The sequence below is a fragment of the Halichoerus grypus genome, chromosome 2 (genome assembly GCF_964656455.1).
Source record: "Halichoerus grypus chromosome 2, mHalGry1.hap1.1, whole genome shotgun sequence".
Taxonomy (NCBI): domain Eukaryota; kingdom Metazoa; phylum Chordata; class Mammalia; order Carnivora; family Phocidae; genus Halichoerus; species Halichoerus grypus.
Genome location: NC_135713.1, coordinates 163,522,231 through 163,540,428, shown reverse-complemented (window position 1 = coordinate 163,540,428; position 18,198 = coordinate 163,522,231). Strand labels below are relative to the sequence as shown.

The 18,198-nt window shown below is 53.8% G+C and overlaps 1 protein-coding gene across 4 annotated transcripts in view; it reads left to right on the top strand.

Annotated features, from left to right (window-relative positions):
* RAP1GAP2 (RAP1 GTPase activating protein 2) overlaps positions 1–18,198 on the top strand; it is a 233,298-nt gene that overhangs the window by 15,967 nt on the left and 199,133 nt on the right. Inside the window, exon 1 of one of the 4 annotated variants that reach the window (XM_036097959.2) lies at positions 1,827–1,974. The exons of the other annotated variants lie outside the window; for them this stretch is intronic. The gene's annotated coding sequence lies outside the window, so the exon portion shown is untranslated. Of the gene's footprint in view, positions 1–1,826; positions 1,975–18,198 lie in introns of those variants that run through there. 4 annotated transcript variants of the gene reach the window in all.

Below are 18,198 nucleotides of genomic sequence, written 5' to 3'. Positions count from 1 at the left end.
CAGGAACCTGGGCACCATCCCAACAGGCAAGATGGCAGAGTGGGGACCCAAAATGCCCTGGAGGCTGGATTCCAGGTCCAAGTCTAGTAGGTACAATTTAACAGGGATGAAGGAGAAATCTATTTTGGCCTCCAGTCCTGCCTCTACCTGGGAGCAAGACAAGGGAATCAGAGCTGTCTGAGGGGTTCTAATTGACTAGAAGCTTGGGTCTGGCCCCATGATTTAGGTTTTAAGAAAATGCTTGCATCTTGGGGCTGCAAGAGCTCAGAGCAGAGTCCAGCGCAGGGGAAGGAAGGCCTTAGAGTCTCAGACTCTAAGAGGAAGGTTCCTTCATTTGTTCATTTGTTTGGTGGCCTGGGGCTAAGTGCCTTTCCTCTGGTAACACTGCACCAGATATTACCCTGGAATGGGTGAGCAGGTTGCATTTCAGGATGATGGATAAAGCTGCTGAAAGGACTCAGACCATGGGCTGGCCACCTCTGGCTTCCTTTCTTCCTTCTCCCTGCTCTGGGTCAGGCCTTGGTGTTACAGGGTCTCGTGGTAAGGCAGACAAGGATTCTGCCTCCATGGGGCACATATTCTAGTGGGAGATAGACCATAGACACATAGACAAGAGAATTTCCTATGACAACCAGGGTGCTGAAGGTGCTAAAACAGGGCATCAAGAAAGGGGGACCAGTGTGTGTGTGGGGGGGACTTTGGATGAGGTGGAAGGCCTCTCTGAGAAGCTGAGTCCTGAAGGATGCAAGGGTAGCCATATGGAGAAGCTGCTGGTGGATAGGGGAAGGGGACACAGGAGATGGGATGGAACAGAATTGCAGGGCGGGGAACAGCAAGGACAAGGCCCTGAGTATATTCTAGAAGCAGAAAGCCATTGTGGCCAGAGCAGAGTGATGCTGTGGTCAACAGACAGAAGGGAGGCAGATTTCCATGAAGCTGAAGAATGGCTTTTAGCACTTAGATTTGCCTGAGGACAGCATGGGCTGCCCCTTGAGGGAGTAAGCTTCTCATCCCTGAAGTGTACAAGCCGTATTCCAGAGGCCGCCTGGTGTGGAGGTTACCAAGGAAAGGACTCAGGCACCCCAAAGGCTGCCTAGAGGACCCCTTCAAGTTCGGGAGCGTCCTTGGTTTGGCAGAAGCTGGGAGGAAGTCTGTGGAGTGAACGAGCGAAAGCTCCCGGCTGCTGGGTACAAAGCAGGGGCAGCTTCAGGGCTTTGGCCGTCCCAGAGGCCTCCTGCCTCCAAATCCAGAAAACACTGTACCTCCTCGCTAGGCCCACCCCACACAGAGCTGGAGAGAGCCTCGGAGTGTCCACCTCAATAGACCAGGAACCCAGGGATCTTTCCACACCTCCCCTCCCCACCGCCCCGGGGCCCCATGCTCCAGAAACTTCTGTGGGCTGGTGGGCTGTTCCCTCCTCTCCCCCGGGTCCCTTGGGCGCGCCCGCCCCGCCTCGCGCCTTTGTTCCCGAGGAGCCGCCTCGGGAAGCTTGCTAGCGCCGGCGACGAGAGCTTCCCCAGTGCGGGCTCGGCGCTCGGGACCCGCCGCAACCCCCCCCTCTCCCCGACCCCCCTTCAGCAGCTGCGCGGCGGCGGCGGCGCTGGGCGAGCCGGGCGGGCACCGCCAGGACCCGGGCGCGGGCGGAGCGGGCCGGGCGCGCCCCTAGCTGGCGGGCGCGCGGCTCGGGCGGCGGGGGGCGCGCCCGCCAGGTGTGCGGGCGGCCGCCGGGCGCGGAGGGCGCAGCTTTGTGCGTTCGCAGCCGCCGGCCGGCCGTGCGCGTGTGCGGCGGCGGTGACGGCGCACGCGGCTGGGCGGGCTGCGAGGGAAGCCCGCCGCCGGGAGGGGGCTTGGGTCCGGATGGAGGCGGGAGGACGCCGCCGTTGCGGGCGCACGGGCGGGGTGAGCCGCCGCCGCTGACTGTTGACATTCTGTCCGCGTCGAGGAGTGAGCTCTGGGCGCCGTGCGTCGGAGAAGGTCAGTGGGTCCGGGGCCGGGTGGGGATTCCATGAACAGCCTGGATCGGGGCGCGAGTCCTGGGTGTGACTGAGCGTGGAACCGGGGTGTCTTTTGCGAGTGTAAATGCGTGTGTTTGCAAAGAGAAATGCACCCGTACGTGTGTGAGCTCTGTGCTCCGATTGCACAGGGCATTTAAGCGTAATGGGCTCTGTTTGGCAGATGGGGTGACTGTCCTCAGCAGTCCATGCGGGTGGGGCGTTGCGCACACACATCACGTTTCGGGGTGTGTGTGTGTGCCTGAGGCAGACATTGCTCAGCCCCTGTCAAAGTCTTTGGCTAGAGAACCTGACCGAGGTGGAGGTCAGAGGTGGGGTGTTTACAGGTGGTGGCAGAAGGAAACAGCCAGGAACCCCAGGAGGATCCTGTGGCTAGTCTGGGTTAGTTTTTTTTTTCCTTTCCCCCTCAAAGGGCATAAACCCCACCCCATCGTCACTCCAACCTGTGCCTGTTGCGGAGAGGGCGGCCAGGATGGCAGGGTGCTGGCAGAGAGGCCTTAATGGACCTCAGGGGCAGGGCCAGCCACCAGCCTGCTGCTCATTTCTGGAGGCCCTGGGTGAGGGCGTGTGGGAGAGCCAGCTTTGGGTGGGGGGGCTAGGGCAGGTGTGTGTTCAGGGGACGTCAGGACTGTGTAGAGTCGACTTGGTTTTCCACCACCAGATACTGCGTGTCTGGACCGGGAGCTGGTTGGGGGGACATCCTTCTTCCTCCTCATCTGTTTCCTGTAGCTCCCTCTACACCCTCCTTAACAAACCCAAGGGCATTTATATGCAAGTGGGGTTTGGGCTCTGAATGCTGGAGATCTGCCTCTGTTGAGTAGCCCCCTTCAGAGCAGCCTCCCTAGGGAATAATAGGGTTTTCCTGGGCCGGGTGCCAGGGCTCTTGGGTTCCTTTCATGCTTTGTGACACTGCGGCTTTGCCTTAAGCCCCACAGGCCTCAGTTTCCCATGCAGAGGGAAGGAGGTCCCCCCCCCCCCCTTTGCTGCGGGTTAAGGAGGATCCAAACAGCTGCCAGGGTACGGGTGGGGTTGGGCAGGGAGGCTGGGAGTGACTCAGGGCTCTGAGGTCCCAGGAGTGATTTCCCCCAGGAAAGTCCCATCACATCTTTGTGACTTGGTCAGGAGTTGCGGGAGGCTCTATCCTCACCTCCAAGCAGGTGTGTTGGGTTTTCTGAGTCCAGGGGTGGGGCAGTGTGGGCGTCTGCTAGTTCTGGCTGCTCAGGCTTCAAGAAGCTACCTGAGGTCCCCCCTCCCTTCCAAGACTTGTGTTGAAGATTGGGGGGGGCGCTTGGGGGTCTGCTTGGGGGCTGGGATGGGGGACTGGAGCTGAAGAGCCCCAGAAATTTCTGGATAGAGGCAGATGCTACGTGTGGGTAGGGCCAGGGCATATCTAGCTAGGACTCCTGCTCAACCCAGGGTGTTGGAGCAATTTGGTGGAGGTGGCGTCAGTTCCAGAGAGATGACCCTCCTGCGGCAGGTACCTTCATCCTCTCTCTGTTCCCCGCACCCTGTCTGGAGCAAGTGTGGCTGAGCCACTGGGGTTCAGAATGACTTGAACCTTGAGGAAAAGGGACCCTGGCATGGATGGTGGTAGCAGCAGTAACTGGTTAAGCATAAAGGCCCTGTGGTTACTCAGACCTGGGTTTGTATCCCAGCCCCTCCACCCTCTCACTGGGTCTCCACCGGTGTTCCCCCAAAGCAGAAGCTGCTTGTGTGTGGTGGTTTATTTGGGAGGTGGTCTTGGGAAGCAAGGGCATGGCAAAGGGCATGAAGGGGAAAAGGGGAAAGCATGGGGCGGCTGGCTGGCTTAGTTCATGGAGCATGGGACTCTTGATCTCGGGGTTGTGAGTTCAAGACCCACGTTGGGTGTAGAGCTTACTTAAAAAAAAAATGGAAAAGGGGAAAACATTACAAGGATGCATTTTTAAAAAAAAGATTTTATTTATTTATTTGAGACAGAGAGAGAGAGTGCACACAGGAGCAGGGGTGGGGGCAGGAGAAGAAGGAGAAGCAGACGCCCCGCCCAGCAGGGAGCCCAACGATGTGGGACTTGATCCCAGGACCCCAAGATCATGACCTGAGCCGAAAGAAGATGCTTAACTGACTGAGCCACCCAGGCGCCCCAAGGATGCTTTTTTTTTTTTTAAAGATTTATTTATTTATTTTAGAGAACGAGCGTGAGGGGTGGGGCAGAGAAAATCTCAAGCAGGTTCTGTGCTAAGTGCAGAGCCTGTCGTGGGGCTCGATCCCATGACCCTGAGATCATGACCTGAGTGGAAACCAAGAATCGGATGCTTAACTGCTCCACTCCAGTGCCCCAGAATACATTATTTTTATGACCACCATTCTGTCCTGGGCAGGCTCCTGAGGAGCCGTATGGAATGCATTTCAGAACTGTCCTGTTGGGGAGAGAAATAGGGAAGCGTTCCTCAGCTCTCTTCCCCACTGGACAGGATGACTCTGTGGACATTAACTCCCACATGCTTGCAGGCTGCACCTGTGTGAGACCCATGTGGGTTCTTGCGGGCGTCCCACACTGCAGCCTCAAGGAAGGCCCCATACAGCCCTCGGGGCTGAAGTTTTGCACGTGGACCGTATGCTGCTTCTCGAAGTCTTCAGGGAGCTGGTTGTTGCTGAAGGGGCTGGAGTAGGAAGTAGGGCAGAGAGGGTTTGAAGTGGCATACTGAGGTATCCAGCACTGCATGACCTTGGGCAAATTGCCTAACTTCTCTGAGCCTCATTTTCCTTATCGGGGGTTGTAAGTGTTAAATAAGGTATTTATTGAATTTTTGGACGTGGCGATGGGTCCTAAAATATATTTCTGTATAGTTGGCAAGATAGCACATTCTGGGGGGCTCAGACATTCATTCAGTCACGTGGAGGAGGAGGTGGATTAAGTGACCTCTAAAGATGCCCCCATGCCCCCCCCCCAGCCCCTGGCAGTAGAATCTGGGGCTCCAGGGCCAGACACCTGCCCTGGTCAGTTCCTCCTGGAGCTGCGGCCCCGTCTCCCAGATCCCCTGGAGGGCTCTGTTGCACAGTCTGTGAACTGGAGCCAGGACGCCCTGCCCCTGGGCCAGCTGCTCAGAGGTGCCTCTTGCTGGGCTTGTCCCTGGCAGTGGACAGAGGGAGGCGAGGGGTGTGGGCGGCTTGAAGCAAGTGCTTGGAAGAGGAGTGGCAGGAGGGCAGGTGCCGGCGTGTGCAGTTGGCAGATGGTTGTGGGCACGGGTCTGGGCCACAGTCAGTGGGGAGTTCAGTACAGGGGAGGAAGGAGGGGGAGAGAAAATAGAGAGCAGAGAGGGAAGGAAGGTGGCCAAGAGTGAGGAGGAGCCAGGCCTGCGGGGCGGGGTGGGCAGCCTGGGTGCCTGGGGCAGGCCTCTGGGAGAGCGACGAGAGGTAAGGGATGACCGTGGTTGAGGATTAGTTGGGGGTCCCAGGCAGGCTTCGGATTTCAGAGTATAGCACCTAGATTTGGCCTCCTCATTCTCTGCCCTCTGAGTGTCTCCCAGCCCCTCTTCGGCCACCATCTGCTTTGGCAGCCGAGATGCTGACTGCAAACACTTGGGACCTGTCGAGGACGTGCCTCTGCCAAGGCCTTGTGTCGTGGTGGCCCTGGTCTCCCGAGCCCACCTACTGTCTCTGAGAAACATGCCAACCCCTCAGGGAGACGTCCCAGGTGGGGAAGGGGCCCAGCTGCCTCGTGCTCATGCGCGGGCAGCTCAGGTCCCTGCATCCACCCCTCTGCCTGCAGGCCAGGTCACAGGCACCCTGGGGGGTGTTTAACAGCCATGCTCTTCATTTACAGCCATTTAAAGATCTCTCTGACCTCTGCAATTTGGAACTCCTTTCGTTTTTAATAAATTTAGTAAAAAAGAAAAATCGGTAATGCTAGTGTATCCATCTCCTCCCTTTTTATTTATTTTTTAAAAAGGTTTTTTTTTTTTTTTTAAAGATTTTATTTATTTATTTGAGAGAGAGAGAATGAGAGAGAGCACATGCGAGGGGGGAGGGTCAGAGGGAGAAGCAGACTCCCTGCCGAGCAGGGAGCCCGATGCGGGACTCGATCCAGGGACTCCAGGATCATGACCTGAGCTGAAGGCAGTGGCTTAACCAACTGAGCCACCCAGGCGCCCCAAAAAGGTTTTTATCTATTTATTGGTCAGAGAATCAGAGAGTGCAAGCAGGGGGAGAGGCAGAGGCAGGCTCCCGACGTGGGGCTCGATCCCAGGAACCTGGGATCATGACCTGAGCCGAAGGCAGACGCTAAACTGACTGAGTCACCCAGGCACCCCACCTCCTCCCTTTTTAAAGAAGACTTCTTTATGGAGCTAGATGACAGTCTCTTCTTGCCCACACCTCTCTTTGAATGCTTTGGTGCTTGTCTAGGGGGAAGTTCTGCTTCATGGCTGATCTTAGCCAGCCATGCTGTAGTTGGTTTTTATTTGCCACAACCCTTCGGGGCTTCTGTACAGTTATAAGGGGATTCCTCTCCACTTGCTCAAGATGTAAAGCAGCGATAGGGGCTCACATGGCAGGTGGGACACCAACGCAGGGCTTGTGCTCTGGGGGACTGGGCCTGAATCCCATGCGAAGGTCTCAGGGCCAGCTGGTTTCCCACCCCCTTCCCTCGTTCCGGTCCAGGGCTGGCAGCCTGCTTCCTGGATTATGTTGGGTTTGCTGGCTGGGCCCTGCCAGGTCCGGGTCAGCAGATGGCAGCAGGCATGGGCCCCTGGGGGCCTTGCCGATGAGATGACTGGTAGTGAGCAAGAGCGGGAGGGGAGGGACCGGCGGCCGGGAACAGGGAGCTGTGCACACATGTCTGGAGGACACGTTGCTGCACATCTCTGTACGTGTGTGTCCCTATGTGCATTATTGTGTGCTTTGTTGTGTGTTCGTGTTCTTTCCTCTGGGTATGTGTGTTGGCCACCCACTGGGTGCTCTCCAGAGTCCTCAAGGGTGTGCCTGTCTGATGGCAGGTGATACTTGACCCCAGCAGGATTTCCTGGCCCCCTGGGTCTCCTGAGTCTTCTGCCCTGCCTTGCTCTGCCCTCTCTCCAAGTTTCCTGTCCCTGTACCTCCCTCTGCCTTGAGGAAGTTGCTTCTCCCCCACTGGCTCTGTGGGTGCCCATTGCCTATGGAGCAGGGCCTGGGAGGGATAACCAGTGCATCTTCCAGCCCCGTCCTTTGAGCTCTGAACCTACGGTGGCAGATGGGTGAGCCCTGGATTGAGGAGATGAGTCAGGAACGGCTGCAGGGGGTGGGCACAAGCCTGGCTGTACGTGTCAGCATGCTTCAGGGAAGTAGGTGTGCACCCCACACACTTGACCACCCGGCCCCCCAGGCCTGAGTATCAGTGCGGCCGTCCACGCCCTCTTCCCCGGCAGCTGTGGCCAGCACAGTTTCTGACAGGGAGCAGAGTGGTCTCGGGGGGCTCTGGGCATTCCACCGGAGCCCTTCACCTCGAGTAATTCCTGTCACCACAATCCTTTATATTTATGGAGCTCTTCCTGAGCCAGGTCCTGGGCTGCACACTGTACTTGTATTAGCTCCTTGGCTCCTCAGAGCAATGCTAGGAGGTGGGTTCTGAAAGCATCCATATTTTATGAGGAAGTGGAGGCTCAGTGGGGCTAGGTCACTTCCCCAAGCCCACACAGCTAGTCAGCAGTGGAACCAGGATGCACCCCAGCTCTGTTCTTGACTTTGGCTGCTGCGTTCACTCTTCACGAAGCTGGGCCATCTCGTCCTTGCCGTCTCCCCTTCAGAGGGGCTGTCCCAGGTCACCCTTTCCAAACGGGGCTCCCCACCCACCCAGGCCCCTTTGGATCCTGTCACCTTGTAAATATGGCTGTAAAGTGATCTCTCTTTCATCTTTCACCCCCTCCCTCCCAGTCCCCCTGGGGCAGGGATCTGTCTTGTTCACCATTATATCCTTAGCACTAGCAGAGCCTGGAACACAGTAGGGCTGGTCTGAGACCAATTCCAGTGTGTGTGTGTGTGTGTGTGTGTGTGTGCACGTGTGCGTGCGCGCGTGTGGGTGGTGGGTGGGTAAGTTTCCCCATACATGTAATGAAACAATTTGGACACCAACAGGGTATCTGAGAATTCAACTCAATTCTGACATGATCTCCCCAGAGATAGCACCATATTCCACAGGGGAAGGGTTCAGTCCCACAGATGCTAGTCACGAGCCCAGGTTGTCACCTATGCTTCTGACCCCCTGGCTGTACATCAGAGGTTCCCAGGACCTCCTCCTCAGGTTGGGGTAATTTGCTAGAGCAGCTCGCAGAACTCAGAGAAACATTTTACTTACTAGATTATCCATTTATTATGAAAGGATGTAACTCAGGAACAGGCAGATGGAAGAGGTGTGTGGGGCAGTGTGTGGGGAGAGGGTTACCTTATTCTCCACGTGTCCACCAACCTGGAAGTGCTCCCAGCCCTGTCCTTGTGCCTGTTTATGGAGGCTTTCTTATGAGTCATAAATGATTAAATCATTAGCCATTGGCGATGGAATCAACCTCTAGCTCCTCTCCTCTCTTTGGAGGTCGGGGTGGGACTAAAAGTTCCAACCCTCTAATCACATGATTGGTTCTCTTGGCAACCAGCCTCCAACCTTTGGTGCTTCTAAAAGTCACCTCATTCACACAAGACACCTTAATCACTCTCAGCACTTATGAAATTCCAAGGGTTTGGGGAGCTGTGAGCCAGGAACTGTAGACAAAGACCAAATAGATATTTCTTATAAATCACAATATCCCGGGATGCAGTAAGTAAGCACCTATTGATTGAATGAATGAATGAATATCTGAAGATACATCTGCCTCGAGGCCCAGGCTCTAACCCCCTCCTCGGTGCTGTCTCTCACACACAGAGACCATTGCCGAATGGCCAGGGGCTCAGGCGCTGGAGCCAGCTTGTGGGTCCTGTTCTGGCTCTACCAGTCTTCTGGTTATTTTATACTGCATCATACACTGACCAGAAGCTTATGGCTTAAAACTGGCGACATTTATTTTGTTCAGGAGTCTGCACTTTGGGCAGAGCAGTCCTCATCTGGGGCGGCTCAGAGTAGGGGCTGGAATGGTCTGAAGGCTCAGTTGCTGACGTCTGGCATTTAATGCTGGCTGTTGGTTTGAGGATGCGTCTCCTGCCCACACGGGCCTCTCCGTGGGCTCAGTCTTCTTGTCACACAGGCCACCTCCCTCTGTGCTAGTTTGGGCTTCCTCACAGCATGGTGGCTGGGTTAAGGGGCAAGAATCCCCAGAAATCGCTCGCAGAACCTTTTTACCTTTTCTTACCTGCTCTCGGAGATGATGTAGCACCGCTCCTGCCATAGTCACAGACCCACACGGATCCAGGAGGAGGGAACGGAGGGGGTCAGTGTCACATGGTAATAAGAGCACGTGGGATGGGGGATATGTCGTGGGGTGGTGTGGCTGTCTTTGGAAAATACAATCTGCCACAGTTACTTCCTAGGAGTGTGAGCAAATTACTTAGTCTCTCTGTGCCACGGTTTTTCCATCTGTAAAATGGGTATAACATCAGCATGTACTTCATTGGTTATTTCTTTAGCAGTGACTGTAGTTCCACCTACAGGTCCCCCAGCCCCACGTGAGGCGTTGGTCCAGGTGTTCACCACGCTGCAGGATCCAGCCCCAGTTGCCCACCCACCTGTGTTCAATACAGGCGGCCCCTCACGGTTCAGAGGCCTTTTGAGGGTGGGGCTAGCAATGGGGAGGGAAGAGGGGACCTTGAGTGGAAAAGGCCTTTTCTGTCTCCATGTGTTGTGTCATCCTTAGTTAGCCCTGCTCCCTTCAAAGGGGCAAGGGACAAGTATTGATGGAGATGTCACAGGGCTAGGACTCCAGCAGGACTTCTCTCTCTGGGCCTGGGAGGGCAAACCCCACTAGGACCCCCGTCTTTATTCAGGGGAATCATGATAAGTGCATCATGAGCAGGCTGTGTTTGAGCTGTGGGCTTTTTTTTTTTTTTTTTTAAAGATTTTATTTATTTGACAGAGAGAGACATAGCGAGAGAGGGAACACAAGCAGGGAGAGTGGGAGAGGGAGAAGCAGGCTTCCCGCCGAGCAGGGAGCCCGATGTGGGGCTCGATCCCAGGACCCTGGGATCATGACCTGAGCCGAAGGCAGATGCTTAACGACTGAGCCACCCAGGCGCCCCATGAGCTGCGGGGCTTTTTAAGAAGTGTTTGAGGGAGCGCCTTGCCTCCCCTCTGTCCTCCCACCTGCCTCCACCTGAGTCACTGTTCATCTGCCAGAAGGCTCACTCCCCAGCCCAGTCTCTCAGGCCCTGGTGAGGAATCCCAGGGTGTGCTCGTCCTGGCCCAGGTTGGGGCTGCTCCTCAGCTTGGCATTGGTGGGGGCCCAGGAAGAATCTCAGTTTGCTTGAGCCCAGCCTGGCGCTAGCTCACATCTAATGCTGCCCTCATTCTCTAAAGGAAGGGCAGACGTATTAAAGGCCTGGCCTCTGGGTTTGAATTCTGCCTCTGCCACCTACCAGCCCTGTGACCTTGGGCAAGTTCCTTAACTTCTCTGTGGCTCCATTTCCTCACCGGGAGAGAGGACGTGGTTGTGGCAAGGATTAAATAAAGTAAAAAGTATGACGTAACTCTCTCATGGGAGATTCTCGAGACATGAGTGCTGGTATTCTTTTTTTTTTTTTTTTTTTAAAGATTTTATTTATTTATTTGAGAGAGAGAGAATGAGAGAGAGCACATGAGAGGGGGGAGGGTCAGAGGGAGAAGCAGACTCCCCGCCGAGCAGGGAGCCTGATGCGGGACTCGATCCCGGGACTCCAGGATCATGACCTGAGCCGAAGGCAGTCGCTTAACCAACTGAGCCACCCAGGCGCCCGAGTGCTGATATTCTTTATAGATGAAAAAAACTGAGGCGGAGGGCATTGAAGTGGTTTCTCCTCCGCTATATTTAATGTCGGGACCAGGGCCGGAACCTGTGTGTTCTGACACCAGGTGGTTGTTCCTTATCTCCTGCAAGACCTAGGATTCCCCCAGCCCCCAATCCCTTATGCCAGGGGGCAGAGTGGCTGTCATCCGAGAAATGTAAGCAAGATGCCCCCTTTTCTTTCTTGCAGTACCCAAAGTTGTCTGCAGAGGGTGCCGATGCCCACACCAGCCCATTCAGGAGAGGCTCTGCAGGTGTAGGGGAGGGTTGGGAGTGACCCAGCTGAATGGAGGGAGGACGGAAAAACTGGCTCTGTGATCTCCTTTAGTGAGATCTCCCTCAGACAGCTCCTAGTGCCCAAGACTTCCTGCAGATAGTTCCAGGGCCACCAAAGATAATGGGGGCATTGTAGTGGATTTCCTTCCAGTGTTTCTCACGGGTCCAGAGTCATCAGGGGAGTTTGTTAAGCCTGCAGATTCCCTGGCCCCATCCCAGAACGATGGGATCAAGATTTTAGTAGTCCCACTGGCTAACACACCTATAGGTCCATGCCGGGCACCCCTCTGAAGGCTTCATGCATAGTAACTCATTTACCCCTCCCAATGGTCTTCTGAGGTAGGTACTATTGTTATCCCCATTTTATAGATGGGGAGTCTGGTCTGAGACACAGAGAAGTTGAGGGTCACACTGCTGGTAAGCAGCAGGGCTGGGGTTTGAACCTGTGTTATTCTAAGCCCCAGGTGACTCTCACGCCCAGTGCATTTGAAAACCACTAATTTATAACCCTGGGCCTGTCCTCTTTCTTGCCTCCTTTTGCTTCCTTTTATTTGTCATTATTTTAAGTAGCATTTATTGTGCTTTTCTAATTATAGAAGTAAGGCATGCTTATTTCAGAAAACAGAAAATTCAGAAAAGCGCAAAGAGGAAATAAAAATCATGATCCTTAATCTCACCCCCTGAACGATATGGCACTCAACATAATATTTAGCTTGTTTTATTCCATTCAGAAATATACTGTAACTGTTTTCCCCCGTCATTACATGTATTTCTACACCTACTTTATATTGGCTGGAATGGACTCAGTTGTTGGGAGGTATGATCTTTCTTGAACCTACCCTGTCGGTAATTTAGGTCATTCCCATAGTTTCATAGTTATGACAGCAATGTGCCGGAGACCCTCAAAAGTACAACTTGGCATACAGCTCTGATTTTTTTCTCCTTGGGATGGTGTGGAATTGGGAGCAGAATTGCAAGGTCAAAAAGGAGGCATATTGGGACACCTGAGTGGCTCAGTCGGTTAAGCATCTGCTTTTGGCTCAGGTCATGATCCCAGGGTCCCGCATTGGGCTCCTTGCTCAGTAGGGAGCCTGCTTCTCCCTCTGCTGCTCCCCCTGCTTCTGTGCTCTCTCTCTCTGACAAATAAATAAAATCTGAAAAAAAAAAAAGATTAAAAAAAACAAAAACCAAAAAACCCCAGAAAACATGCGTATGGAAAAACAAACCTCTTTATTAAAGCTTAATATATATACAGAAAAGCGCACAGATTTTAAGTGTATGGGTGAATTTCCATAAACTTGATACACCCATGTAAAACCAACACCCAGATCCAAATTTCCTCCAGCAAAGTTGTATGTTGGTCTCCTTTGAGTTTTCTTAAGATTAAAGCACAGATTCTTTGCTTAAAAGAAGAGTGGATGGAAGAACCATCTGGAGTCAGGCAGTGAAAGAGAGATCCTGGTCTGCCCTTTCTGGGGCAAGACAGACTTCCCTTCAGAGTAGAAGAGGTAGTTGCTTGCAGGACTGGGATCAGTGTCTGAGCTCCAAATAGTTTAAGAAAGTTTTAAAGAAATGAGCCTTTGTAGCTGCTACTGTTTCTGCTTGCTTTTGCTATTTTTTTTTCCAAAGCAAACCATTCGTATATTTAACATTTTTTTCTTTAAATTATAACATGTTCATGGCAAAAAAAAAAAAAAAAAAAAAACCCAAGAAAACAAAACAAAACAAAACAAAAAACAAGCAGCACAAAAGGATATAAAGTTGAAAAGTCCCTTCCCCCCGAATTTCCAGTTCTGGTCCCATTCTTCAGAGGTAACTAGTCTTGGACCATTGCTTATGTTGCATTCCAGAAATTATCTAGGCATGTATAAGAATTTACGTATTTATTTAAGGGGTGCCTGGGTGGCTCAGTTGGTTGAGCGTCCAACTTTTGATTTTGGCTCAGGTCATGATATCAGGGTGGTGGGGTCAGGCTCCTGCTGGGCGTGGAGTCTGCTTAAGATTCTCTCTTTGCCTCACCCCTTCCCTCTCCCTCTCTCTAAAAAAAAAAAAAAGAATTTACATATTTAAACTAATGAGATCCTACTATATGACCTGTTTTTTTTTTTAACTTGAGTTCTTAGGTTATCTTTATATAGCAACACATATAAATTCTGCCTCCTTTTCAGTGGCTCCATAGTATTCCATCTTTTTTTTTTTAAGATTTTATTTATTTATTTGACAGAGAGAAAGCACAAAGCAGGGGGAGCAGCCGAGGGAGAGGGAGAAGCAGGCTCCCCACTGAGCAAGGAGCTGACATGGGGCTCGATCCCAGGGCTCTGAGATCATGACCTAAGCTGAAGGCAGATGCTTAACCTACTGAACCACCCAGGCACCCCCATAGTATTCCATCTTATGCTTGTTTTCCAGTATAGTTAAATGATGGTCATTTAGGTTATTTTTGTATTTGCTGTTTCAAACAATGGTATAATTAACATCTGTATGCATAGATCTTGTCAACTTGTATGAGTTTACATGTGGAATAAATCTGAAGACAAAACTGTTGGCACGAAGGGTATGTGTACTTAAAATTTTGATAGATATTGCCAAATATCTACACTAATGATGGAAGTCCTGTTTCCTTATATCCTCATACCATTGTCAAGGTTTCTTTTAACTTTTACTGTTTGATGGGTAAAAGTGATACCGTGTTATTATTTAAACAATTTTATTTATTTGTCTATTTATTTATTTATTTTAAAAAAGATTTTATTTATTTGAGAGGGAGAGGGTGAGCGAGCGAGAGAGCACGAGCAGGAGGAGGGGCAGAGAGAGAAGCAGACTCCCGCTGAGCAGGGAGCCCGATGCGGGGCTCGATCCCAGGACCCTGGGACCATGACCTGAGCTGAAGGCAGCCGCTTAACCGACTGAGCCACCCAGGCGCCCTGTTTAAACAATTTTAAGTTGTGGTACGTTTGACAGTGGTTTAGTCCATAGCATGTGTTGCTAGCAGTTCTCTTGGTAGGCTGGCTGTACTGAACAGATCAGAGTAAGCCATGCAGTCATGGGTCAGGAGTCCGGTTTTCACTAGCATTGCTCTTGCATATTTTCATCATCATCTTTTCAGAACTTGTGCAATGGGAAATTCAGTCTGGGCCTGAGATAGCGCGTGTGGGGAAGTGATCAGTGCACCCTAAATCACAGTGCAGATCTTAGACGTCATTTTGTCTCGATCCCAAAGTGTGGATTTCTAACTAATGGGTGTTTGCTGGCTCTGAATGCCATTGTACCCTGTTTTCCTGGAGATCAGAGTGTCCTTCTCTGCCACTGTCCTTTGTCCTCACTTGACTTATGAAGGAAGCAGGGGTGAATCTCGCCTCCCCTTTGAGGAAAGGTCAGCGGAAGCCCCAAAGAAGTATGTGGCCTGCTCAAGGTGGTTCAGTGGGCAAGGCAGGAGGAGAGCTGAGCCCCCGCTGGTCACTACCAGTGCCAGCTCCTGTGGTGTGGAGCAGGGCCGGATCTCGGCCAAATGATCTAGTGCCTACTTCTCCAGGGGCCTCTGTTTTCTGAGCTTCCCATCACTGCTCATCCCCATGCCTGGGAAAGGAGCTTGTCTCCTCTTTCAGCTCCCACTAGTGGTTGTGAGGACAGAGCTGCAAGCAGGGGAAACCACACGGTCGCTCTCTTCCCTCCTGCCCCCCCCAGGGCCTGCAGACATGGTGCAGCGGCTGTTGGCAGGTGCTTGGACTGCTTCCTCCGCTGATCCCAGCCGGCGTTCTCAGCTCCGCATTCCTCTAAAGCTGGTGGCTCCCCTGGAGTTCTGTCCTGGGCTTGGGGTTCTGGCTGGAACTTGTCCCTCCGCTGGACCAGGAACACCCATAGGCCTCCACTGCAGAAGCCAGGGCCTTGTGATTTGGTGACCCCAAGTTGGCTCTGTGGAAGGGGCAAGGAGCAAACTCAGGAGAGAAGTAGCCCGTCTCGCCTGGTGTTAGAAGGACTCGGGCACTTGCTCTTTCTGACTTCATCCTTGTTTTCTCTTAGCTGTTGAGCTGTGCTTTGCTTCCAGGTCTTTAATTTCCCTGTCCGTAAAATGGGCACTGCATGAGTTGGGCCCTTGTGTAGGTCGCTGAGTTAGTGGGGCAGGTTTGATCTGGTGATCGGCACTTGCCGATGCAGATCGTCATATAGAACAATGACTGATACCTCAGTCTCTGGCGTCCGACCTAACTCGGCCACCATTGTGCTGGGCAAATTTCGTCAAGTTCGTTGAACTTTCTGTGCCTCAGTGTCCTCATCTGTAAAATGGGGGTAACAATGGTATTATCTCAGAGGTGGATCTGAGACTGAGAGGAGCTAAGCGGTTAGGTCGGCACCGCTCATAGTAAACTCCCAGATACAGGCGCTGCCCTTGGCCCTACCATCCCCATGGCCTGTCCTTGTCTCCGTTCTGACGGCTTGGCCATCTGAGTCAGCGGAGGTCTGGGAGGAAGCGGGGCTGTGCTTGGTGGGGGTAGGAGGGCTGGGCCTGGCTCACAGCGTGCTTCTCTTTTCTCTGACTCATGGTCTTTCCCAGAGAGTGCGCAGACCCCTCACCACCCCCCCCATGCAGAAGAGGAACTGAGGGGTTGGAGCAGGGGCGACAGGAAGTTGGGCAGGGCCAGGGGAGGGGGCAGAACTGTAATAGATACTAGTTATAACAGCTCCCATAATGGTGTGGGAGCTCTGTGCTGACTGTTTACATTCATTTATAATCTGGTGAGCTTGGTGGCAGCCACCATATTACAGAGGAGGAAACCGAGGCCTCCGGGGTTAGGTTACTTGTTGGAGGTCACACGGCTCTAAAGCTCAGGAGACTGGAGCTGAGGAAGGGAGAGTGGAGGATGCTCTAGATTGGCTCTCACCTCCCTCTAGAGCTCAGAGAGTAAAGTATAAGCCATGTGGGAACCTCCCTTCTCTCTCTGCAGGCCCTTACTCTGAGGAGTGAGGAGGGCATGGGTCCGCCTGGACTCTCCAAGGTTCCCGGATCTGAGCGGCTTCCAGGACGTCCAGGGTGCTGTGAGTTCTGTGTTCCTTCCTGCTGATGCCGCCAGGCCGTCGCTGCTCCTTGGCCAAGGATCTGAGTCGCATAACTCCTTGTCTTTTGTGGTTACCATGCAAGAGACCAGAACCCCAGGTGGGAGAATCCAGCCTCCGGGTGGCAGCAGCTGAGGCCTTGAAATGTCTGGTCCCTGGGCCGCCCTGCTGACCTCCAAATGCTTGGGCCTGGGCCTGCATCCCTCCTGGGCTGTGGCCTCTCACCTAGTGTCCACCCGGGTATCTCTGTCGACTGTGAGGGCCTGTGTGAGAGCATCTCTCAGCTACTTCTTCCCCTAGAATACGATGATGGATAACATGAAAACATGGTCACGTGTGTGGACAGATAAGACTAGATGACGGGTGGTTGGAAGTGCCCCAGCTTGTGGGGGTAACCCCACTTCGTTCTCTCCCACACGAAAGACGGCAGATGGTGCTCCAGTGATGGGTTCACTAGGAACTCCCTCTCATTGATAAAAAAGTAAGTAATTTGCAACAGGAATTGTGCTGTTAGTAACCTGCATGGTGCCCAGGCCCAGGCTCTCACCTGGTGCTCTCTGTACCCGGAGCAGTGCTGGGCCTGGAACTGGAGTTGATGTGGGGAGGGACAGGCTGAGTGGCCCGCCGGCTTTTCTCACCTGCGCTCCTGCACCCACTGAGCTCTTGATCTTAGCTGGGACTTCCTCAGTGGAGAGTGAGAGGAATCCTACTGGCTTTAGGAATAATGGGATATATACCTGCCTCTTATAGGCCCAGGGATTGCCTGGCTCCAGGAGTTTTGATGATGTCCCAGAGACCTGCTCTTTCTCCTGTTCCGCCCCTGCTCTCCTCTGTGCTGTACGTCCATCCTGTGGTTTAGCAGCCTAGGCGGAAGAGAGGGTGTGCTCTGGGAGTGAGGTCCGCGGAGTTCTCCTGCCCACTTCCGAGCAAGTCACTGCGGCCAGCAGGGTGGGCACCCTGGTTAGTCAGGCTGGCCAGGTGCTCCCTCTGGGGGTGCATGGAGCACAGAGCTGTTTTACCCAGAGGGAGGCCAAATGGACGCAGGGCAGGCAGGACCCCAGGTGTCCATGCTATCCGCTGAGCATCTCCTGGGTGTGGGCTGGGTGCAGTGTGGGGAGGGGTCTGGGTGTGGAGTGGACATCTAGCAGGAAGCCAGTGGTCAGATGCAACCCCAGAGGGTGGGCCACACCATCCTGCCTTTCCTGGTGAAGGTGGGGGTGGAGGATGCGGCCGAACTGAGGGCCACCAGGCTCCTGCTGAGAGGCCAGCTGCCTTAGAGGAAAGGACCCCACGCTTGGCACTCGCAGACCGGAACTGGGCCGGGCCCTGAAGCTGCTCCTGTGGCCCATCTCGGGAGCCACCTGCCACCCATGTGGCCTTCCCTGCTACGGAGGAGTCCAGAAAATAGAAATGCCCGTGCGCTTTGCCCATGACCTGGGGTGGGCCCCTCCCATCTGACGCCCAGAGTGTCAGTGGGCCCCGAACAGGAAGCTGTGGGGAGGGTGGGTCAGTGAGAAAGGCCACGGCAACTGTATTTCCCTTTCTCCACTGCTTGAGGGCAGGGCCCGGGCCCGGTGCCCCGCCTGTGGTCCCCTGCACCCTAGCCTGTGCTGGCGCAGGTGCCACACCCTTCCTTGGGCTGTCATTAGTGAGCACCTGCTGTATGCCTGGCACGGTCAGCACGGGTGCATGCAGAGCGGAGGGCTAGCCTTGACTTCCAGCGGGAGAGAAACACCCTCGCACACAGGGGCCACCCACCCACCCCCGCTCTCGCCAGCATGAAGGGTGGCCCTGCTGAGCTCTGTCTAGACACTCGAGGGTGTCTGTGCCTGTGCATGTGTATGTGTGAGCGCACCTGTGGGCTTGTGTGCTGCCCGCGTGTGTGGGCGTGTGCACGTGGGTCTGTATCCCTGCGTGAGCCTGTGTCTCATGGGGCCTTA